Here is a 7,518-nt window from a genome sequence, read left to right on the forward strand (position 1 = left end):
CCTTGACCTGTCCATCTTCCCTCGACTGACCAACCCCCATTCTAACTCCCCATCTACACTCACCTTTACTGGCTCAACCCCGCCTCCTTGACCTGTCCGTCTCCTCTGTACCTATCTGCTCCTTTATTCATCTTCCATCCACCTCCCCCCACCTCTCTATTTATTTCAGAATCCACTTCCCCTACCCCATTTCTGAAGAAGGGTCCAGACCCGAAACGTCAGCATTCCTGCTCCTCTGATGCTGCTGGGCCTGCTGTGTTCATCCAGCTCTGCACCTTGTTATCTCAGATTCTCCAGCATCGGCAGTTCCTACTATCTCAGATCAATGTTTATGTGTTTGCTCACTGTGGAACAGCAAGCAGTAGAACAAAAGGGTGTGTAACTGAAATTAGCTGAAGTGAGCCCATACCCTGGGTGTGATGCCCCGTTCTGGATATGAAGAAACAAAGGAAGCATTTAAGCATGGAGTCCACGCAGAATGGAGCCACAACACAAGATCCTCACAGTGAGAAGATTTAGTCAGGAGAGGAAACTTGCAAATGCTTTACACTACTTCCTTGAAAGGAAGTGACAAATCTGTTATAATATGCATGAGACATGCAAATAAATGGTATTGAAAGGTAGATCCATAATACAACTTCATATGAATTGAACAATGGGGGAAAACAAGACCAAATGAAGAAAAGACAAATTAAGGACTGATTACAAATGACTAATTACTTGTCATGCAAAAAAATGGAAGAATATATGGAGTGACAGTTTGGGCAATACATGAAGGTACAAACCCTGGGGTCAGTTAGGCACCAGCCTGATGTGTAGTGGAGATCTGTAGAGTCCTTGTTGAAAGCTGCATTAATTTGGATAGAACACCATCCCTTGTATGTATCATTAACCTTGTCATTAATCAAACCTAATGATTTGCTAACAACAAACTAAAGAACTGCCCTCTATGGAACCAAAAATTCCATTATCTGACTCATCAAGACTAGCTTCATTAATAATTATACTTTTCTAAAGAAACTACCTCCTTCAAGCTTTCATCCTTTTTTTTCTTTTGTTTGCTGATATTAAGGATTAACTGGATTCTTCAAGCTGCTCCAAGTCATTTGAAACCAAGCTTTTCATAATTGATCCACACCCCATAAAGTTCTATCCAACCTAACAGCCTTACCGACAAATCTTACATTTATTTAAAAGAAATGAAGCATGAAAAACTAATGGAAGTTATTTAAAGTGAAAGGGCAGAATATTATGATTATGAAGTTCTTGGCCAGATTTGGCATATAGGAGATAATAGAAATGTCCTCAGACTCTAGAGCAGTAATTTAACCTTTAGACTCATTTGCAACAGGGGAGACTGCCAGCAGGTCAGGAACTAAGATAGTATAAAGGGCTTTGCTGTGGACTTTAAACTCAGCCATGTCCTTTCCAGGTTCCCCAACCATTCAGAGGGAATAAGACCACACATCACATCCAACCATTCAAATCTCACTATTGAAGGGGATCCTGGTGGGGATTTAAACTTCCAGCATCTGAAATTCTCTTGCTTCGACTCTAAAATCTTTCTGACTTGAAAGCAAGAGTCAAGACAAACATCTAAAAGTAAATCTCTCAGAGATAGCAACAGCTGCTGATGCTGGAGTCTGAGACAACACAGTGTGGAGCTGGAAGAACACAGGGGGCCAGGCAGCATCAGAGGAGCAGGAAAGTTGATGTTTTGGGTTGGGACCCTTCTTCAGAAATTCAGTAAAGTTTCTATTTATCTGATATGGAATTTGCACTTGACAAATATTCTATTTAACAATATGATTTATTTATTCATCAGCAGTCCCTCAAAGGAGAGGACACTTGCCATCTGATGCCGCGTGTGTGTGTGGAGTTTTTTCATGTGTGAAGGTTATTGAATGCAGGGGCTTAAGCCCCAATTTAAAGATTTACAGTTGGGAAAGGTTACACTTGCAGCTGAACAGCCTGAATCTGTGCAGGTGACTGTACACATGGTAGAATTCTCACTTCTTGTTCAGCTGAATTACCCTTCCAGTTAGGGCAATGACTACCAGAGATATTGGGTGGAATCTTTTCCACCCTTGAATGATATTGGCATATGATGTGAGTCAGTTGTGAAAACGTGGCAAGATTGGAAAAATTAGATTCTTGACTTGAGAAAACGATGTTTGATTCTACAGCCAAGTTTTAAAGTACAGAATGAGAATCTCACTAATGAGCAGAGAAACTATTTGCATGTATTTGCATCCATTATTACCCAATCTCACCTCATTGTTTTGCAGTTTTGTATAAATGTTGGCAATTCCTGACATGAAAGTTAGGGTAGGTACCTGGTGGCTCTACCTCACCTCTTGCTGCCATCTCGGACAGCAGTCCCCAGTGTCTCAGGTTAGGTTCCATGAATAGTGACTATCTGCACCCTATCCACAGAGTTTGGCATCAGACACTTATCAACCTCACCACATCTTCATGGCACATCTCCAACCCACTTAAAATACAGTTCTCCCCTTCAATGCTGCACCTTGGAGCACACCAGGACTCTCATTGTAATGGAACACTTCTTGCTCAGGGACAAGGACCTACCTTATGGAGTGGACCAGTATACATCCTGGGGCTCTTCACTTGATCTCTTGGCATTCAATTACTTTGCGCCTGATTAGGTACTCACAGTATCTCTGTCTTGCCTTGCTTTGCCATTCTGAATTACTACCTCATTTAGAACTTAAAGGCTCCCAGCACGTCTACCCTGCCTTGCTGTTTAGTGTAGTCTAAAGGCCAGCAGCTTGTAATGATTGCCAGCAGTGATCAGTCAAGGGGGTGGACATGTTGCTGTGTGGCAGAGTGCCACATCAATCTCACACCTCCACCATGTGCCAATAGCTCACACAGCAAACACACTGCAGGTGTTTCAACCAAATATCCATGTCTCCAAGTCCTTGTTCAAGTCTCGTCAGTCGGTGGGTATCGCTACAATTACTCAAAGGCAGTGTCTGCTCTCTATCCAGGGGCTTGGACACGGTCTGTTGGCCACTTGAGCAGTCAGGGTCAGGGGTTCCATATTACCACAGTTCAGGGAGTGGGTGACAGTCAGTCCTGAAGGTTCAGTGCAACCAATCCATGGATTTGGTCAGTCTGTCAGCTGCAGAGATCAGTCAGGAGTCAAATCACTCACCATTCAAGATTGCCTGTCAAAATCAGTCAGGGGTGTGGTACATGGTCAGTCCTGCTGTCACAGCTTAATGAATGTTGTGGGGGTGGGGTGCTGTCTGAAGAGCACTGGAGAAGTCAGCTACTGGAGGCAGCATGATGGGATGCAGAGGGGACAGTAATTGCAAACAGAGTGGGGGAGGTGGTGATTCAACATGTAATGGTGAGATATGATAGTGCAATGAAACACATGGATTACTGTGGGAGGTGGAAACACTGATGGTCATGACCACCTTGGCTTTGATGGGGACACAGTCTATCATGATGATTAGATGGTTGTAAGTCAGATCTTAGGGTGTAATTTTGGGAGATGAAGACATAAATGAAAGAGTTGGGAAGCTTGAGGAAGCTCAGTTCTGATGGGATCAACATGGGGTGCAAGGAAGAAAGGAACAGTGAGATTAGTGGTGGTCCTTTGATGACCGAGTCTGTAGCCCACTCTGCCAAGCACAATCTGCATTGACTTCCATCCTCATCTGAATTGTTAATGCACAATGGGACTAGAAATAGCTGCAACCACACCAGGAGGGGACGCAGCACAGGAGTATTTTCTGTTTTGCACGTAGGCTCTATTCATGAGTAATATAAAACCTTTCAAGGGGTAACTGTATTAATCAGGCACTTGTACAGCTTTTTATACATCTGATATCATCGTACCTTGCATGCGATATGTGTGTAATACAAATCCTGGGCACAAGCAATCTTGACATTGCAAATTCATCTCTGTCAAGCAGAAGTAATCAAAGGTGACTTTAGAGTGATAGTTGTGGGCTACAATTCATAAAAATCTAAGATCTCAAACGGCAGCACGGGATATGGAGCTAATTTCCTCTGAACTGTAAGCATTCACCAACATGCTCTTGTATGCAATGCTGCCTTTTCTTTGTGTAATATGGAGTTGGAGTGGGAGGACAGGTATCAGTATTTCTACTGCACTTACAACTTCCTACCGTATTTGCATGGCATGGCTTGTGCTGCATACATTGGAGTAAAGTCTTCTCTGTCAAAGGGCCATGTTGAGGCATTCCGTGGACCTCTTTTTCAGAGCCCTTCAGGCCCCACGTATGGAGGACTGTGCGAAACCATTATTTGTGAGTGATGTGAATGCTGACTGCTCACATTACTGAGGTGCTGTTCTGTTTCTGGTATTCCCCACACAGGTTCATTGAAACTATGACCAATGGATCCAGCCACAGCAAGGGGTTAGCATCACTATAGCTGTGGTGCTGTGAAGGTACAGAGAAATTGAGGAGAAAATGTGTCAGCAAGTCTAAGGCCAGCAGCAACCTCCAGCAGCTGCTAACAGCCTGCATATGAAGATCCCCACAGGACAAGTGGGAGGTACAGCAATCCGAGAATTTATTGTGGTTGATGCTGTTTCTCCAGTGAAAAAGGTGCAGTGAGGATGTCCTGGTACATCAGCACAGAATGATGGCAACTGTTGGAGTCAAATCTGCAACATGGAGTGAGTGGCCATCCTATCCCAGCGGCCATCAAGGGGACAACTGTACTAAATGTTTAAGCAACTGGCTGCTTCCAAGCATACATAGGGAACTTGTGCGATATCTCTCAATTCTCGACGCTCAAATGCATCAAGGCTGTTATCATTACTATCATTACAATTTGTGCCCAATGGCACCACTTCACCTTGTTTTCCCATGACATGTCGCCAACGTGCCTGCTTCACCACCTCCTCTGGCAGTGCATTCCAGGCTTCTACCACTCTCTGCATGAAAAACTTTCCTCGCACAACTCCCTTAAACTTCTGCCCTCTCACCTTGAACCTGTGCCCCCTTGTAACTGAAACTTCAACCCTGGGAAAATGCCTTTGACTATCCACCCTATCTGTGCCTCTCATAATTTTGTAGACCTCTATCAGGTGTCCTCTCAGCCGCTGTCTTTCCAGTGAAAACAATCCTAGTCTTTTTAACCTTTTCGTCATAGTCAATGCCCTTGAGACCAGGCAACATCCTGATGAACCTTCTTTGTACTCTCTGCAAAGCTTCCATGTCCTTCTGGTAATGTGGTGACCAAAACTGCACACAATACTCCAAATGCAGCCTAACAAGGGTTTTATATAGCTACAACATGTTGTGCCAACTCTTGTACTCCATGCCCCAGCTGAGGAAGGCAAGCATGCCATATGCCTTCTTAATCACTTTGGCCACCTATGTTGCCACTTTTAGGGAACTGTAGACCTGCATGCCCAGATCCATCTGAATGTTAATGCTCCTAAGGGTTCTGCCATTTACAGTATAATTCACACCTAAATTTGATCCTCCAAAATGCATCACCTCACATTTGTCTGGGTTAAACTCCATCTGCCATTTCTGTGCCCAAGTCGCCATTCTATCCAAATCCTGATGTATCCTTTTGCAATTGGCACTATCAGCAACTCCACCAATCATGTCAACTACAAACTTACTAATCAGACCACTCACATTTTCCTCCAGATCATTTATATGTACTGCAAACAACAAAGGACCTAAGCCTGATCCCTGTGGAACACCACTAGTTACCAGTCTCCATTCTGAAAAACATCCTTCCACCCCTACCCTCTGGCTTCTATGACCAAGCCAGCTTTGTATCCATCTAGCCAGCCTACCATGAATCCCATGTGATTTTAGTTTTTGTACCAATCTGCCATGTGGGACTTTATTAAATGCCTTACTAAAGACCCTGTAAACTACCTCCACAGCTCTTCCCTCATCAGTTATCTTTGTCATCTCTTCAAAAATTCAATCAGGTTGGTGAGACATGACCTTCCCCATATGAAATCATGCTGCCTATCACTAACTACTCCACTTTCTTCCAAATGTGCATATATCCTATCCCTCAGTATCTTCTCTAAGAGCTTCCCCACCACAGATGTCAGACTCACCGGCCTATAATTTCCTGGATTATTCCTGCTTTCTTTCTTAAACAAGGGAACAATGTTGGCTAAACTCCAGTCCTCTGGAACCTCACCTGTGGGCAAGGAAGATGTGAAGATATCTGCTAATGTCCCAGCTATTTCTTCCCCTGCCTCTTGCAGTAAACTGGGATAGATCCCATCTGGCTCTGGGGACTTGTCTACCTTAATGCAATTTAGGATACCCAAAACTTCCTCCTTTAATGTATTGACGTTCCCTAGAGTATTCACAAACTCATTTCTGACCTTAACATCAATCATGTCCTTCTCCTCGGTGGATACTAATACAAAGTACTTATTAAGAATCACTCCCATTTCCTGTGGCTCCACTCATAAATTCCTCTCTTTGTCCTCGAGGCCTTGATATGCCCTTTCTTCTAATATATACATAAAAAGCCTTGGGATTCTCCTTGATCCTGTTTGCTAAAGACATTTCTGGCCCCTTTTAGCTTTCCTAATTCTGCATTTAAGTTCCATCCTAATTTCTCTATACTCCTCAATGATTTTGTCAGTTTGTAGCCGCCTAGACCTACTGTATGCTTCCTTTTTCCTTTTGACTAAGTTTACAATTTCCCTTGTCATCCATGGTTCCTGGATCCTACCATTCCTATCCTTCAGTTTTGCATGGACATGCATGTCCTGCACTTTAATCAACTGCTCTTTAAAAGCCTCCCATATGCCAGACTTAGATTTGTCCTCAAATAACTGCTCCCATTCCACATCCTTGTCTAATTTGGATGTAATTGGCCAATTAAACACCCTCACCTGAGGGCCACTCTTCTCCTTGTCATTGACTACTTGAAATCTTTGGCATTATGGTCACTAAGCCCAAAATGCTCTCCTACTGAAACACCGATCACCTGTCCTGGCTCATTCCCTAGTACCGAGTCTAGTATGGCCTGGGTGGTGGGCTTTGCCAACATCATTAGTTTGCTCCAGCTGCAAGGCACTACAGACTCTACAAACATCAGGGAAAGTTCTGTGTTCATCAACACAAAAGGGTGCCATTTCCTCAATGAGCAAGTCTATGCCTTGGAGCACACGGGCCCCTGTCATTGGAATCCTACTGCCAGGACCCTTTGTACTCAGGGAGAGACACCCAACAGTCAGATTAGACCACGATGCATCACAGGGCTCCTTGCTTGCTCTCTTAGTGGTTACTTCTTTCATGTCTGCTTGGATGCTTACAGCTTCACTGTCTTGCCTTTTTGTGCTTTGCCACCTCAGCAAGACCTTAAAGGCTCACTGTACTTTTGTACTGCCTTTCAAAGTCAGGAAGTTTGTCACAGTTGTCAGCAGCGATCAGTCCAGCCGGTGGTCATGCTGGCGTACGGCACAGTGATACATCCATATCACATCCGCACCAAATGCCAGCAGTGTATGTGGCAAACACA

The sequence above is a fragment of the Rhincodon typus genome, chromosome 1, assembly GCF_021869965.1.
Source record: "Rhincodon typus isolate 14 chromosome 1, sRhiTyp1.1, whole genome shotgun sequence".
Classification (NCBI taxonomy): Eukaryota; Metazoa; Chordata; class Chondrichthyes; order Orectolobiformes; family Rhincodontidae; genus Rhincodon; species Rhincodon typus.